This window comes from Sus scrofa, chromosome X (assembly GCF_054392235.1).
Source record: "Sus scrofa isolate SSC_HxYL_T2T_F1_AM1 chromosome X, Sscrofa_HxYL_maternal_Yorkshire_Landrace_v2.0, whole genome shotgun sequence".
Lineage (NCBI taxonomy): Eukaryota > Metazoa > Chordata > Mammalia > Artiodactyla > Suidae > Sus > Sus scrofa.
In genome coordinates, this window is record NC_139401.1 from 90080516 (window position 1) to 90099082 (window position 18567).

General features: G+C 36.4%; 1 protein-coding gene across 1 annotated transcript in view; it reads left to right on the forward strand.

Annotated features, from left to right (window-relative positions):
* Window positions 1-7000, forward strand: part of DIAPH2 (diaphanous related formin 2) — a 1391236-nt gene extending 1384236 nt beyond the window's left edge. The window contains exon 19 of the transcript XR_014834656.1: window positions 6933-7000. The gene's annotated coding sequence lies outside the window, so the exon portion shown is untranslated. The remainder of the gene's footprint in view (window positions 1-6932) is intronic.
* The last annotated feature ends 11567 nt before the right edge of the window (window positions 7001-18567 follow it).

The window sequence follows — 18567 nt, forward strand, 5'->3', positions numbered from 1 at the left end:
AGCCCCTCCCAGTGAGTATAGGGAATACTTTAGATTTCATCCTAACCCACAAATATACTAAAAGTGACAATATGCCACTCCCATGATTTTTTGTCATAAGAGTCCCTCTTGCTAGTATTCTCTTTCTAGAGACTCTCTCCCTACTCAGCTTGGAAGAAATAAACACTCATATTTGGAAGACAACATGGCAAGGGGATAAAGGTAACCTCCAGCAAATAGTAAACAGAAATTGGGACCCTCAATTCCACAACCACAAGGAAATTAATTCTTCCAACAACTTGGATGATATCTAAAGTAGATTCTTCCCCACTTGCGCCTTAAGATAAAAAGGCATCCCACTTTGATTGCAGTCATGTGAAATTCTAGGTGGAGGACCCAGTTATGATGTGCTTAGGTTCCTGACTCACAAAAACTGTTAGATAATAATTGTGTTGTTTTAAGCCACTAAGTTTGTGGTAATTAGTTATGCAGCAACAGACGCATCTTAACAATTTGATTGTTTCAATTTCCATTTACTTGGGTCCTTTTGCATTTCTTCACAATGTTTTATAGTTTTCAGGTTAGAGGTCTTACCTACCTTTTGCTAAATTCATTCTTGTCCATTATATATTTTTGCAACTAGGTAAAAACATTTGTTTTTCATTTTCCAATTATTTGCTGCTTGTATAAGGCAGTGTTTTTGAACTGTTACTTTATATCTATGATTTTGCCCTTGCTACCTAGAAAAATAGGTTAAACCTCTCCCTAGTGCAAATAAGAAACTTTCAGATACATTAAAATCTGCTTGCTCTTCACATCTTTTTCTTAAACCACCACACCTCTTCTCCACACAGCTTGATGACAGCTCATGACATCATCAGTACCTGTACAAGTCTGTATCACTTAGCCGTGAATAAAAGTGTCCTAGTTGTTGTTATGAACCATCGACTTGCTAAAATTGAATGGGGAAACCTGGATTCTCTGTTAGTTGCAAGATTATATGATCATGGTCTTCAAACATACAGATGCTAAATCAAAACCACATGTGTATGTGAGTGTTTAGAAATTTACAGTTGTACTTGTTAGTGAAAATAGGATGATTTTATTTTATAGATGACTAAATGGCCAAAACGACAATAATATACTACAGCAACAATGAAGCCATAAATGGGGAACAGATGGACCTTTCACTGATTAGCACTTGACTACTCAGAGGAAGAAATTCGGAGATGAAGATAACTTACTCCCGTGGCTTTTAAACCTTTTTATTCTTTTTGTACCCAAATGCTATTTTTTCCTAAATACTATACAGAGCTCAAATATAAAATAATTGGAAAAAAGCAGGATTGCTGTGGTTGAAGTGGAGATGGAGGTCTTAGGTACCATGTGCATTCTATAGCACTTTTTTTGTTATGCTGTGACTCAGAAGAAAAAATTCAGGAAAATCAGATTATTTCAAATCACCATAATTTAAAGAAGTAAGGGCAATAATCTGGGTCCTTAGGTGTGGTCTAATGCTTTACAAAAATTTTTGTGTCCAAGAAAGTCTCTTAAGCTTCTCTTGGTATTAGTTTCTCACCTGTTAATTGGGCTGCATGGTATAGGGATCAGATAAGACAATACACATTAAAAGGGCTTTAGAAAGTGTAAAGAATTTTCCAAATGTAATATCATATCACTGCTATTATAAAAGTTGCTTCTCTATTGCAGGAACATTTTAGTGATAAAAATTACGACTTTTAAAATAAAATAAAATAAACTGATTATGTTTCAAAGACACTGCTGTCTTACCAGGAGTCTTGTTCTTGTGAATTTTATCATGTGTCTTATCTGTGGAAGGTAGATAATATCTGTGTTGTGAGCTGAGGCAAGCCACCCACAAAGCAGGGGATCAGAACTGTGATAAATATACAGTGTACTTGGATCTCAGAATGATATGGCATAGCACTGACAGTGAATAGTGGGAGATGAGGTGGATCATTCTGAAACATGGCCAATGGGTCTCAACTGAGTTTCCAATAGCCAGAAATCCTATAAACACCAACATGTCTTTGGACTGAAGGATCATGTTCTCTCTTAATCTCTCTTATTCTGAAGGTGTTTCCATTTATGAGTCCATTTTATAGACATGAGTTCTGAATATTGTATCTCTGGATATGGGGTGGTAATGACGTCAGCATTATAAGCCCCATCATAGGTATTTGTGTTCAAAGTTCCCAAAGTCAAGCCTAAACAGTCCTTCTGATGACCTTTTACTGAAAGAATTGAATAGGTACAATAGTCTGACCTATAGTTTTTTAATTCATAAGCATCTGAAGCTTGAGGTTTTCTGGGAATCAATAGAAGAGTGAGTTTGTCAAAATGAATTGATAGATATTAATCTCCAAGCACAAAGTCATATACTTAGCTTTCTTCTGCTCCTAGGCCAAGTAGGCACTTGAAAAGAAATGGAAAAGAGAAATGTTAGCTTCTCTGAGAGGAAAGCAATTATTTAATATCCTTAGTTTATATTCAGAACACATCCATAGCAAATATAATTTAAGTCCACATCATAAATACTACACAAGAAATGTTTGCCAGTTCCCAGAACTTGAAGTCACTTCTTTGGACAAGAGACCATTCTGAGATATGCCATCACCTTCATCTGGGAGATAACTATCACAGCATATTTATTAGAGTGCTCCTTATTTTAATAGAAACTATCTGTAAGGAATATCACAATATCCTCTGTACTACACAGAAATAAAGATGTCTAGCTCCATTGTGAATTTTTTAAATTTGTTTGTTTTGCCATCTAAACACTTCCTAGTCTAATACCTCAGGGGGTATGGGGAGCTTGCTTATTTGATGCAATGGTTCTCCATTGGCTTTGGAAAGAAAATAAGGCATCAAGTCAAATACCTTGAATAAAACTTCTAGAAAAACCTAAAGTGTTTTTTCGTTTTCGTTATTCCAGATTACCACGTAGTTGCTTTTTCCTCCTTCCAAAACATAAATTAATGAAGCATCCTTTGTAAAGCATGGAAGGCACTTTTTATATATTTACAATCTCTACCCTGCAAAAATAGCCTAGATTTTCTGTGAAATCTAAAAAATCCAGGGCCTACCTGTGGGGCGAGGTGGGTAACAATAGCTACATAGAACCAGAGCACTAGACATAACTCAATTAAACATTGGCATATGGGCTATAAAAAATCTGTTATAATTACTCTCTAGGTCATGATCATCAGTACAAACTTCTGATATTTGGGAGAGCAAAAGGTTAAACAGAAATGTTGTATTTAAAGAGACAAACATAAATGAGATAATGAAAGACCCAGCCCTTAGTACAATTACTTGAACATTATAAGCTCTCAGAAGAATTTGTCAAATTCTTGAAATTTCCCTGTTCCATTCAATTTCAACTCTCTCCCCTTGGCTCACTTGGAAAATAATATAAAATATACTTTTAGGACAAAAATGGGAGAATATTTTTATGGCCTCAGTGTATAAGATTTTTTTAAATCAGATGCAAAAAAATACTAACCAGAAAAGATAAGAATGTTATATTAGACTACATTAAAAATGAGAACTTCTGTTCATTGTTAGGAGTGAAATGGCAAGCCTGAAATCAAGCTACTGTATTTATAATACATATAACTGTGAAATAATTAGTTTATGGAATATAATTTTTAGAAGCTACACAAATCCATAAGTCAAAACCACAACTCGATAGCTAGAATGGGCAAAAGTTACTAAAGAAATTTTTCAAAAGATGAAACATGTACAGAGACTAAAAACATGAAAAGATATTTGTCTCATTACTTATCAGAGAAGCACAAATTGAGAATATCATGAAGTAGCACTTTACACATCTGAAAAAATTAGGATTAACAATACCAAATATTGGCAAGGAAAGATCAATGGAAACACAATCTGCTGAGGGAGGAGTAAGCTTGACACACACTTTGGAAAAAAATTTGGTATTGTCTTACAAAATTAAACATTTATAAAACCCTATGGCCCAGGAACTCCAAATTAGAAGTAGGTTTTAGAGGAACTCTTGCACATGTTCACTATGAGAATTGTATAGGCAACATTAATAGCAGCATTGTTCAGCATATTGCTAGCAGAATGGATAAATGGATAAATAAATTTTGGTATATTGAAGAGACAAAATATCATACCACATTGAAAAACAATGAATTACAATTTACACATAAAAAGTGGATAAATCTTAAAAAAATAGTGAAAATGTAAGTCACTATGGACTATATATAGTATAATTCCATTTTTATGAAGCTTAAAAAGCAAGCAAAACAAATAATGTATTTTTTAAGAATATGGAATTCCCTGGTGGCTCAGTGCCTTAAATATCCAGCATTTTCACTGCTGTGTCTCAGGTCACTGCTGTGGTATGGGTTTGATCCCTGGCCTGGGAACTTCCATATGCTTCAGGCATTGTCAAAGAACAAAGAATACACAAATATGTGATATGACTATTTTGAAAAGCAAGTGATAATAAACATGTAATTGCAAATGGACTTATTACCTTTGGAGAAAGTTTGGGGATTGAAATGGGGAAGAAGTACATAGAGAGTCAATGGCTTTTTTAACTTGTAGCAATGAGGCTGGGTGATGGGCTCTCAGGTGTTTAATTTATTATTATGTGTTATGGTTGCCAATATATATTAAATGTATTCTTTAATGTTCCTTAAATATCATACAGTATTCAGTTAAAAGATGCAAATAGCATGAGCTTTTGCTAATTAGGACCTACTCACTACTCTACTGAGTCCTTTGTTGTTCACCCCATTTTCTTTAATACTAATCTGACCCAGAACTGGAGGTGCCCAGGGATTCTTTCTGTTGGCTCTGAATTTCAGCTCTCCCTACCTCTCAGCATTAGACCAGTCCTACTGATGTTTATCCCCTATTTCTAGATTTCAACCTCTTAGCCTGCCTACTACCCTACAGATTTCTTGGATAGTATTTCCTTTCATGCCTAGAATTCTGAGGACTGCTGTCTAAAAACTCTCTGATTCCGTCTTCTGGCTAGCTATCAGGATCCAGCTTTCTTATTTTGATTGCCAAATATTTCCTCACCTGGGAACTAGATTTCTTTCTTTTTTTTTAAAATGTTTTTCTTTCTTTTTTTTCTTTTTGTCTGTGAGCCAGACAGCCTCTATTTCTTTTTCATTTATTTTTAAAAATTAAAGTATAGTTGATTTACAACCTTGTAGCCATCTCTGCTATACAGCAAAGTAACCCAGTCATATATATATGTGTGTGTGTGTGTGCATATTCTTTTTTCTCATATTATCTTCCATCATGTTCTATGCCAAGAGATTGGATGTAGTCAGGATTGAGATTTCTGCTTTTCTGATAATCCCCTATTTAGCAGGATGAACTTCCAAATTCAGCCTTTACTGCAGCTGAACACTTTCCCCCAGCCTTTTCCATGCCATTGTTGGGTTCTACATTTATTCTTGGCCCTGCCTACCTAGATTATAGAGTGAAATCAGGAGGCCCCTCGTACAAGTACAAGTCCTGAGTCCTAAGGAGAATTTAGATGATAAAAATAATTCTTAAGATTGTTAAATATGGCAAAGATAATAATTGTTCTTCATTTCCTTTTGGAGTTCTGAGATGTATTCACATTAATATAGCTCAATTATTGTTTACAGGTACTGTAATTCTTAAGAAAATGTTATATAGACATTGCCACATAGTAGGTTTCCCTTTCAGGGAATACTTTTAACAAGTAGGGTCTACTTATTTCTGGACACAATTTGATACACATGACTGAGTATGCATCTGTGATGTCCTAAAATAGGAAAACACTGAAGACTTGGGAAACTTTTATCAGATCACAGCAAAAATTAATTGTTTTCGTAAGTTATCTTTCTCCTTTTCAAACAGAATATTAAAATGCCAGTTTCCTGCCTTTTGAGCTTCTTTCAGCCAAATTCTTGGAAGGTAAAAATTGTGAGTGTTTGAAGTCTTTTCTCTTAGGATGCATTGTTCACATTTCTAAAGATTATTCCTATTCGGTATTTATTTTCATCAGTCCCCAAAAAGGCTTTTCTGAGCATTTGAGTATTTATTAAGATATGCCAAGATCCCATCTTTTTCGTTTAATTGCTTAATCAAAATCTTCTTTCATTTGATATTCTGCTTTTCACCTTCAAAAATCTCTTAAAGGCAATGAACGCTGCCTTTCTTCGAAGTATGTGTGCACTTAACATTCCCAAGCAACATTTTTCTCTCTAGAGAAGCTACTTGAAACCAAAGTAAAACATTTAAAGATGTGTAACATATCATTTGGTCTCCTTAAGCTATTCCTTCTTTGTGATAGAATTTCTTTCTAATCTCTAAGGATCAACTTGAGTTCTAGGAAGAGAGGTGAGATTCATCTTTTTCCTTCACATTTCTCCAATCTTAGCAAATGAAACCTGGATGATATTAGAATCATGGATATATCTAGTATAAAAGTTGGAAGATACCTGAGTAGTCATCTATTCCAATATTGCATCTAGCTTTTTATCATTCAGACAATTAGGAATTTTATGACAAGGGTGTTGAAGAGAATCATAACTCTACCCCTTCTGTACAAATAATGACTTCAGTAAGATGTATTCTTGGGTCCCCAGAAACCGTGTTTATAGCAGCTAGGGAAATTAGAATATAATTGTTCCCTGAAAATTAGAGGGAAAAATTTGTATATTATTTGCAATCAGAGAATGCTTATTTTTCTTTTCTAAACAGTACAATGTGGAGTTGCCATCGTAGCACAGCGGTTAACAAATCCGACTAGTAACCATGAGATTGTGGGTTCAATCCCTGGCCTTGCTCAGTGGGTTAAGGATCTGGCATTGCCGTGAGCTGTGGTGTAGGTTACAGGTGTGGCTTGGATCCCACATTGCTGTGGCTCTGGCGTAGGCTGGAGGCTGCAGCTCCAATTAGATCCCTAGCCTGGGAACCGCCACATGCTGCAGGTGCGGCCCTAGAAAAGGCAAAAGGCAAAAAAAATAAATAAAAATAAAAAAAATATACAGTACAATGTGCAGCCATTTGAGAAAGTGCTACAAACAATAGGTATGTCGAAATTTCCATTTAGAATTTTGTGTTTTTATAGCCCACTAATCAAATATCTGCTATAACCACTCATTATGTAACTTCTCTGAGATAAATTCTGATTCTCATATTTCTGTAGACCACAATATTTTCAGCATCTTAACATTTTTAATTGTGATCATGTTTTGTTAAAACACATCCTTTTTTTTTTTTTTTTCTCTTTTGGTCTTTTTGTCCTTTCTAGGGCCACTCCCTCGGCATATGGAGGTTCCCAGGCTAGGAGTCTAATTGGAGCTGTAGCCATCAGCCTACGCCAGAGCCACAGCAATGCAGGATTTGAGCTGCGTCTGCAACCTACACTGCAACTCATGGCAACGCCGGATCCTTAACCCACTAAGCAAGGCCAGGGATTTAACCCGAAACCTCATGGTTCCTAGTCGGATTTGTTAACTACTGAGCCACAACAGGAACTCCTAAAACACATCTTTTTTTTTCTTCTTGTTTTATTATTTAATTTTTTTCTTCTGTACAGCATGGGGACCAAGTTCCTCTTACATGTATACACTTTTTTCCCCCACCCTTTGTTCTGTTGCAATATAAGTATCAAGACATAGTTCTCAATGCTACTCAGCAGGATCTCCTTGTAAATCCATTCCAAGTTGTATCCAATAACCCCAAGCTCCCGATCCCTCCCACTTCCTCCCTCTCCCCCCGGGCAGCCACAAGTCTTTTCTCCAAGTCCATGATTTTCTTTTCTGTGGAAAGGTTCATTTGTGCTGGATATTAGATTCCTGTTATAAGTGATATCATATGGTATTTGTCTTTCTCTTTCTGACTTACTTCACTCAGGATGAGAGTCTCTAGTTCTATCCATGTTGCTGCAAATGGCATTATGTCATTCTTTTTTATGGCTGAGTAGTATTCCATTGTGTATATATACCACTTCTTCCTAATCCAATCCTCTGTCGATGGACATTTCGGTTGTTTCCATGTCCTGGCTATTGTGAAGAGTGCTGCAATGAACATGCGGGTGTGTGTGTCTCTTTTAAGTAGAGTTTTGTCCGGATAGATGCCCAAGAGTGGGATTGGGGGGTCATATGGAATTTCTATGTATAGATTTCTAAGGTATCTCCAAACTGTTCTCCATAGTGGCTGTACCAGTTTACATTCCCAATAACAGTGCAGGAGGGTTCCCTTTTCTCCACAGCCCCTCCAGCACTTGTTATCTGTGGACTTATTAATGATGGCCATTCTGACTGGTGTGAGGTGGTATCTCATGGTAGTTTTGATTTGCATTTCTCTTATAATCAGCGATGTTGAGCATTTTTTCATGTGTTTGCTGGCCATCTGTGTATCTTCTTTGGAGAACAGTCTATTCAGGTCTTTTGCCCATTTTTCCATTGTGTGATTGGCTTTTTTGCTGTTGGGTTGTATAAGTTGTTTATATATTCTAGAGATTAAGCCCTTGTCAGTTGCATCATTTGAAACTATGTTCTCCCATTCTGTAAGTTGTCTTTTTGGTTTCTTTTGGATTTCCTTTGCTGTGCAAAAGCTTTTCAGTTTGATGAGGTCCCATGGGTTTATTTTTGCTCGAATTTCTATTGCTTTGGGAGACTGACCTGAGAAAATATTCATGATGTTGATGTCAGAGAGTTTTTTGCCTATGTTTTCTTCTAGGAGTTTGATGGTGTCCTGTCGTATATTTAAGTCTTTCAGCCATTTGGAGTTTATTTTTGTGCATGGTGTGAGGGTGTGTTCTCGTTTCATTGCTTTGCATACAGCTGTCCAGGTTTCCCAGCAATGCTTGCTGAATAGACTTTCTTTTTCCCATTTTATGTTCTTGCCTCCCTTGTCAAAGACTAATGGTCCATAGGTGTCAGGGGTTATTCCTGGGTTCTCTATTCTGTTCCATTGGTCTGTGTGTCTGTTTTGATACCAGTACCACACTGTTTTGATGACTGTGGCTTTGTAGTATTTCTTGAAGTCTGGGAAAGTTATGCCTCCTGCTTGGTTTTTGTTTCTCAGGATTGCTTTGGCAATTCTGGGTCTTTTGTGGTTCCGTATAAATGTTTGGATTGTTTGTTCTAGTTCTGTGAAACATGTCATGGGTAATTTGATAGTTATTGCATTGGATCTGCAGATTGCTTTGGCTAGTATGGCAATTTTTACAATATTGATTTTCCCAATCCAGGAGCAGGGAATATCTTTCCATTTCTTTACATCTTCTTTGATTTCTTTGATTAACGTTTTAGAGTTCTTGGCATATAATTCCTTTTACCTCCTTGGTCAGGTGTATTCTGAAGTTTTTGATTTTGTGAGATGCAATTTTAAAAGGTATTGTCTTTCTATATTCCTTTTCTAATATTTCATTGTTAGTATCCAGAAATGCAACTGACTTCTGAATGTTAATCTTGTATGCTGCTACTTTGCTGAATTTATTGTTCAGTTCAAGTAGTTTTGGGGTTGAGTCCTTAGGGTTTTCTATGTATAGTATCATGTCATCTGCATACAGTGACAGTTTTACCTCTTCTCTTCCTATTTGGATGCCTTTTATTTCTTTTGTTTGTCTAATTACTGTGGCTAGGACTTCCAAAACTATGTTGAATAGCAGTGGTGAGAGTGGGCACCCCTGTCTTGTTCCAGATTTGAGTGAGAAGGCTTTCAGCTTTTCTCTTTCAAGTATTATATTTGCCGTGGGTTTGTCACAAATGACTTTGATTATGTCCAGGAATGTTCACTCTATACCTGCTTTTGCAAGAATTTTGATCATGCATGGATGTTGAACGTTGTGAAATGCTTTTTGTGCATTTATTGATATGATCAAATGGTTTTTGACTTTTCTTTTGTGAATGTGATGTATGATGCTGATTGATTTGCATATGTTGAACCATCCTTGTGAACCTGGGATGAAGCCTACCTGGTCATGGTGTATGATCTTTTTGTTATGTTGTTTGATTCGGTTGGCTAAGATTTTGTTGAGAATTTTCATGTCTATATTCATCAAATATATTGGGCGATAGTTTTCTTTTTTGGTGGTATCTTTGTCTGGTTTTGGAATTAGGGTGATGTTGGCATTATAGAATGTTTTGGGGAGTGTTCCTTCTCTTCAACCTTTTGAAAAAGTTTATGGAGGCTGGGCACCAGATCCTCTTTGTATGTTTGGTAGAATTCACATGTGAAGCCGTCTGGTCCTGGACTTTTATTTGTAGGGAGTGTTTTTATGACATCTTCAATTTCGTTTCTGGTGATCGGTCTGTTCAGTTGGTCTGTTTCTTCTTGATTTAGTTTTGGCAGGCTGTAAGATTCTAGAAAATTGTCCATTTCTTCCAGGTTGTCAAATTTGTTGGCATATAGTTGTTCATAATATTCTCTTATGGTATTTTGTATTTCTGCAGAATCCTTTGTGATTTCTCCTTTTTCATTTCTAATTTTGTTTATTTGGGTTCTTTCTCTCCTCTTTTTAGTGAGTCTGGCCAGGGGTTTGTCAATTTTGTTTACCTTTTCAAAGAACCAGCTTTTGGTTTTATTAATTTTTCTCTCTTGTTTTTTGAATCTGTTTTATTGATTTCCTCTTTGATCTTTATAATTCCCTTCCTTCTGCTGACTTTAGATCTTTTTTGTTCTTCTTTTTCTAATTCATTTAGGTGGAAGCTTAAGTTGTCCATTTGGGATCTTTCTTCTTTTTTGAGAAAGGCCTTCATCACTATGAACTTCCCTCTCAGCACTGCTTTTTCAGTGTCCCATAGATTTTGAGAGGTTGTGTCTTCATTATCATTTGTCTCCAGGTATTTTTAAATTTCCTTCTTGATTTCCTCATTGACCCATTGGTTTTTTAGTAGCATGTTGTTTAGTCTCCATGTAGTAGGTTTTTTCTCATTTCTTTTCCTGTGGTTGATTTCTAGTTTCATACCATTGTGGTCGGAGAATATACTTGAAATAATTTCTATACTTTTAAATTTGTTGAGGTTAGCTTTATGTCTCAACATGTGGTTGATTCTTGAGAATGTTCCATGTACACTTGAGAAGAATGTGTATTCTGTTTTTTTTGGATGTAGTGTCCTGAAGATATCAATTAAGTCTAACTTTTCTATTGTTTCCTTTAGGATCTCTGTTGCTTTATTGGTTTTCTGTCTAGAGGATCTGTCCATTGGTGTGAGTGGGGTATTAAAGTCTCCTACTATGACTGTATTCCCATCAATTTCTCCTTTTATGTCTGTTAATGTTTGTTGTATGTATCTGGTTGCTCCTGTATTTGGGGCATATATGTTGATGATAGTAACATCCTCTTCTTGGATGGATCCCTTGATCATTAAATAGTGTCCTTGATTGTCTTTCTTTATGTCTTTTGTTTGAAAGTCAATTTTGTCTGATGTGAGTATTGCAACTCCTGCTTTCCTGTCATGTCTATTGGCATGAAATATTTTTTCCCACTGTTTCACTTTCAATCTCTATGTGTCCTTTGTCCTAAGGTGAGTTTCTTGTAGGCAACAGATTGAAAGTTTTTGCTTTTTTATCCAATCTGCCACTCTGTGTCTTTTGATTGCAGCATTCAATCCATTGACATTTAAGGTGATAATTGATAGATGATTATTTATTGCCATTTTAAACCTCGTGTTCCAGTTGATTCTATGATTCTCCATTCTTCCTTTTTTTTTGTTTGGATGGTCTCCGATTATTTTCTGCTTGAGTGTTTTTTTTTTTTTTTTCATTTTTTGCGAATGCAATATTTGGTTTTGATTTGTGGTTGCCCTGTTTTTTAAGTATGCTAATCCCTTCCTATAATCGTGTGTTTTAGCCTGATGGTCTGCTAAGTTCAAACCCTTCATTACTATACTAAAATTAAGAAGAGAAACAGACAAAAAAAAATTTTTTTAACAAAGAGTCTATTAATTTCCTTACTTCCCTTACCCACATTTTATGATTTTCATGACTCTTTTTTCTTTTTAATTTCATTTTGTTTTAAACATGTTCATGATTAAATCTGTATGCTGGCTTAGTTGAGTGACTGCTCTCTCATCGTGGTTTCCTCAATCATCCTTTCTTTTTGGTTTAGAGAAGCCCTTTCAATATTTCCTTAAGCCTGGGTTTCGTATTGCTGTATTCTTTTAGCTTTTGCTTGTTGGAAAAAATTTTTATTTTCCCTTCGATTTTAGTTGATATTCTTGCTGGATAGAATATTCTAGGTTGCATATTTTTTCCTTTTAGCACTTTAAATATCTCTTGCCATTCCCTCCTGGCCTGTAGTGTTTCTGTAGAAAAATCAGTTGATAACCTTATGGGGGTTTCCTTTTAGGTAACGTTCTGCTTTTCTCTTGCTGCCTTTAGGATCCTCTCTTTATCATTAACTTTTGCCATTTTTATTATAATGTGTCTTGGTGTGGGTCTATTTGGGTTCAACTTGTTTGGGGCCCTCTGAGCTTCCTGTATCTTGAATCCAGTATCCTTTAGATTTGGGAAGTTTCCAGTGATAATTTCCTCAAATATATTTTCCATCCCCTTATCTTTTTCTACTCCTTCTGGAATTCCTATTATGTGTAGATTGGCCCGCTTTATATTATCCCATAGGTCTCTTATATTGCTTTCATGCTAAAACACATCTTTTAAAGAGTAGAATTATTCCAGGACTGCTTAATTTGAGGCTTTTTACCCCTGCCACTGGACTACCAGATATGTCAGATGTAATTAATCTGTCAAAACACAAAAGGTGTAAATTCCTGTGGATTATAATTTATTTGGGAAAGAAAAAGGAAAAGAATTAACATTTTCTGTGTGTCAAATGGCACATTAATAATGTTTTTCAAAGTCTAATAGAGAAAAGTTGGATACATATTATCCATGTTTGTGCATCGAGTTTTTAACAGATATATGCTAAAACAAGGAACACCTTGAAATATATTCTCATTTCATTAAAATGTGTTTTAAAGCAGAGCATGTAGAAACTACACACTGTATGAGCATTTCAAATCTGCCTGGGCTGGTTTAGTTTATGGCTGTGTCTATATAATATTAGCAAAAGAGTCAGAGCCACTGAATATCTGCCAAATTGATTAGCCATTGCATGGGCAGAAGAGAAGTGACATCTTAGTTAGATTGCTTAATTTTAGCATCTGAATAACATGCTTCTAAATCACCCAATCCAGTGCCTTACATTGCCACTTGATTTGGCTTCACTAAGAAAAGCATTGATTTAACTTTTCATGGGATGTGTGCTTCTTTAAAAGGGTTGGTGACATCTGACACATAGATTTTAAAGCACCACCATATCTAAATGCCCCCAAACCTTATAGACTCTGGCTTATGAGCAATAGTATGACAATTTCATTTTTGTTCTTTGCAATTTGTATTAGGATGTATTTATGCCCCCCGAGAGCTCAGAAGAGCCAAAAGATTGATCCATCAAGAGAGGAACTTTGAGCTGGTGGTACTCTATCTCTCTGGCTACTCTTTCAGTAAACGCTAAAAAAAAAAAAAAAAAAAAAAAAAAAAAAAGAAAAAAAAAGAAAAGAAAGGAAAATAAAAGAAAAAAAAATCCAATTCTCATTTGGGCATATAGAATTCTCTTAGTGCTGCTTAGAAATTTATTTACTTGTTAATTAATTAATTCATTCATCCCCATGAGTTGTTCAGCCTCTCCTATGTGACACACACTGTAATTGGTATAAGGGGACAGTAAAATGTTTGGTCATGTCTCTTCCCCGGAGATGCCCTGCCTTACTTGTGGCTTTAATCAAGCTAAATGCAGAGTATGGGGAAGCAGAGCCTTCTCCCACTAAACTATGGCCCTCCATGACTTTGATGTCATACTTTAGCTTGACCCTACTGACTCTACCATCTATCTTATGGCCATAAGGACACAGTGTGCAGGTGATAGGGAAAAACCTCAAAAGTTTACTGACCTTCTGAGTAGTCCTGTGGTTTTTAAACCAAATGACATGAGTAAAAGGAGTAGTTTAAATACAACACATGTCACCGGGTTAAATATCTTTTGTTTAAATTTCACTGCAGTATCCCGATAAGTCTTATTTGCACTTATTGTTAAAAGGAGACATGTGCTAGAAATATGGGCTCTAAAAATGCAACTAACAGAAATGATGTTAGATTACGTTGAATCTAACCTGCCTTCTTTCTCTTATTTAAACTTATCAGTATTATTTTAAAAGATATTTCACATTATCTGCAGATGGAATTGCTGGTTGGCGCAGGAAGGAAAAACCTCTCTGCTACTGTATTCCGTTTGTTAAGGAAAGAGTTAGGAAAAGGGCAAATGATAGGGGAACTGTAAAGTGAGAAAGAACCAAAATGACAAATGCTCTAAATTTCTCTCTAAATTTGACAAGGAGAATGTTGGTAAAAAGGGTAATTTGGTAGCAGTTAAATTACTAAGTCAAAAGTGCAAAACCTTTTACAGACAGAAATCATCTAGACTAATCTAATTTATCAGCAGGGAGGAAAAACAGCAATCCAAATGTATTTTACAGAAAGATTATAAATGTTTATCCTTATTCAAAAAGGAAAACACATACATCTGTTTGTTTAATAATTGACTTATGTATATTTTCTGTGCTTGCTGTGATATTTGTCTTTTGGTTTTGTGCTTAAAGATTTCAAGGTTCCTTTAATTATTTTCCCAAGAAAATACACTGACATCATGTTGTATATAGTACGCAAGGTTTACTCTAGAAAATTAGAGAAGAAACTATGAATATGTTTGCTTGGGTATGGACTAAAATACGTCTACATCTAAAACACATCTAAAACAATATAAAGCTCATATTGGCATTCATTATTAAGAACATATTGTCCAACTTCCAAAGATAATTATGTTTTATGAATACAGGTACATTCAATGCAGATGTCAAACTGCCTACTCAGTAATTAGTGTTACCTGAAGCTTGAGTAAAACTCAAAATTGATATGCTAACTGCATTCAGTGATTACAGTATATAAGAAATAGATATAGCACATCACAGGGAATACATATACATTTAAATTAAGGAATTTATACATCATGAACACTGATTTATCAGTTAAAATGGGAGTTTAAAATTTGGTGCATGTTTTGGAGAAAGCAATTTGGTGCATGTTTTGGACAGTGACATATGCTATTCAGTGCTTCTTAATAATTTAGAGTTATTTTTAAATTGGGCCATGTCTTGCTCTGTGAAATGATGATATTCTTGTTTATCATTCTGCCCCAGTCAGACTATGGTAGAGTGAATCAGTTCCTTAGTTATGAATCCCGTAGCAAAGTCAACTCTGTTTTTCTCTGTATTTGAAGAAACATTCTATTGAATAGACAGGTATGGCTCTAATTCCTATAATTTGGAATGTAACATTTATGTGGCCAAGTTTCTCCAATTGAGTGTTTACACATATGGCAAACATTAGAAGGAAGCTCAGGGTAGAAATCAACCATGCAATATGTGATTTCACATTTTTTTCTGCTTGCAGTCAAAAGTGCAATATTACTCAGAGCTAGTCCGTTGTAAGCTTAACCAGCATATTTTTGAATTTTTATTTTAGGACTAACAATGCAAAGCTGATAGTTCCAGGAGAACTTAAAACTAAGGATATGTATCATCAGCAACAAGCTTTCTGATGAAAAGAGAAAAATATTCCAAGTGTATCCAAATTACCAGAGTTTGATTTTATTATGTAAAATAAAAATAATAGTCATCTCTTTCACCATACCTTACTTCATTCAAACCATACAAGATGAAACCACACTTGAGAAAGAAAAAGTGTTTTTCTTCCATTTTACAGATGAGAAAACTGATGCTCAGCTAGAGTTAGGAATGAAGACCCTCTGTGTCTGACAGTGACTTGGTGCTACGCTGCCTTATGGATGTATAAGTTAAATATTTCCAATTTCTTATATTACCTGATAAATAATAGTAGTAATAACCATTGATATTTATTTTACATCTACTATGTATCCAGCTCTATGAGAGATGCCTTATATATTTTATTTGATGCTCGCAAAAACACTTTGAAGTAAATACTACTATTAATCCCTGTTTTATAGAACTTAAAATGAAGCAGGAGTTCCCCTTATGGCTGAATGGTTAACAAACCTGACTAGTATCCATGAGAATGTGGGTTTGATCCCTGGCCTTGCTCAATGGGTTAAGGTTCCGGCTTTTCTGTGAGCTGTGGTGTAGGTTGCAGATGTGGCTCAGATCCTGCATTGCTGTGGTTGTGGTATAGGCTGGCAGCTACAGCTCGGATTCGACCCCTGACCTGGGAACCTCCATATACCATGGGTGCAGCCCTGTAAAAGCAAAAGACATAAATAAATAAATAAATAAATAAATAAATAAGTAAATAAAGTGGACCAAATTACCTGAAGTTATAAGTGAATAAACTGATGGAATCACGATTTGAACCAAGCAGTGTGATTTTGCTTACCAAGTTTTAAACTTTAGACAAGGGTGCACAGGTAAAATTCAAGTTCCATAGAGAGCTTTCTTTATTTTGCCATGCCTGCAGCATGTAGAAGTTCCCAGGCCAGGGACTGAACCTGTGCCACAGCAGTGACAACACCAGATCCTTAACTCAATGAGCCACCAGTGAAGTCCAAGAGCTACATTTCTGTCTTTGATGTTCATAAAATCTCAGAGTTGTAAAAGGAAATTATATGATACAGGCTAATCACTAGCCCAGTGCTTAAATCTTCTCTATAGCATCCTCACCAGGTGGTCATCCAATATCTCCAATGGCAACATACACATGTTGGCTCATGTGAGTTTCTTTTTATGTATCACAGATGCTTTCAGTATCTATAAAATTATAATAAAATCTTGGTCACCTCCTAATATCATGGAGATAAGAAATGAGATAATAAATCTTGAAATGCATTCATTATATAACTAGAAAGGATTGCTTATGATTGGTTCCAAAACATTAGATACTATATCAATTCAGTGATAATATAATTCCCAATAGATGGTAGTTCTTTCAAAAATATTTATCTGGTCTTATTATTATAAAAATACTTTAGTAATTCTATTTTTTAAGCAATATAATGCATTGTTGCCTTCAGATATTTAAAACAATTTCTTGCTGTGGTTTGAGGCTGAAGAAACATAATTCTTCTCACTGAATTAGATATTCCCTGGTTTAAAAGCCATATTTAATAAATATTTCCTTCTAGATACCAATCGTAGTGCTAACTAGTCATGTGGATTAAATATCTGATCCAAATTATGGATTGTTTGCAAATGAAGTGACTGACAAGGGATTAATCTTCAAAATTTATAAACATCTTCTTCAGCTCAATACAAAAAAACCAAACAATCCCAACAAAAAAAAAAATGGACAGAAGATCTAAACAGACAATTCTCCATAGAAGACATATAGATAGCCAAAAAGCACATGAAAGGATGTTCAAGGGGAGGCAGAGGAAGATGGCAGAGGAGTAAGAGGTCGTGCACACCTTCTTCCACAAACACATCAAAAAAAACACATCTACATGTAAAACTACTCACACAGAACATCAACTGAATGCTGGCAGAAGAACTTAAAGCTCCAAAAAGGGCAAGAAACTCTTGACTTACCTGGGTAGAACAAAAGGAAAAAAGAGAGAGAAAAGGAATAAGGACGGGACTAGCATTCCCAAAAGGGAGCTGTGAAGGAGAAAAGGAACCCACCTCCTGGGAAGCCACCTAACTGATGAAAGATCAGCTGAGTCAGCGGGACCTCAAAGTCTCTGAGAAAAGTCCAGCAGCTGGACTGAGAACAGCAAAGCAGAGTGAGAGCCACACAGACCATCTGAACCACTAGCCCAGACACCACAGCCAGAGACGCTCGGGCAGGGGCTGGGCACTGAGACTCGGGCTCTGGGGGTCAGTCCCAGGGAGAGAACTGGGGATGGCATGAGGGGCTAAGGAGCCGTGCACCACGGGCTAAGGCGGGGATCGCCATGGCAGAGGGAACCTGGGAAAAGGTCTGGACCCGCAGGAGAGGCAAGGTGCCATTGTCAGGGAGCGGAAAGGAAGAGGGGCAGTTCACCATAGGAAACACCCTGCGCTGGAGTGTGCACATGCTCACAGGCTTAGAGGGCATGGCAGCTCTGCTGAGGCTACGGGCAGCGAGAAGCCTCTTGCTCATTTAAGGGAGATTAGATGCTTCTTGTGAAGACTACTGGTGGCCAGGCATCTATTGTGTGGGCTAAGGGCATAAGGGGGCTAAATGCAACGTGGTGCCTCTTGCATGATCCACAGGTGGCAGGGACAGACTGTGGAGGTCCTCTCAGAGGCCAGAGGGAGGCGTGTCTTGTCACCACTGGGGGCCTGTGAGTGCACTCCACCAGTGACCCCAGTCACCTCAGGGGTTGCCAAATAAAGAAAAAAAGAGGGCATTGCAACCAAGCACCATACACTGCTGCTTCACTACCCTGGGAACACACCCATCCTGCAGCTGCCACTGCTAAACGCTCTGGGTGACCCCCAGACACTTGGTCACTGTCCCTTCCCAAGAACTTCCAACTACAAGCAACTGGTATAGCACTATATGTGTGGGCTAAGTGGGACA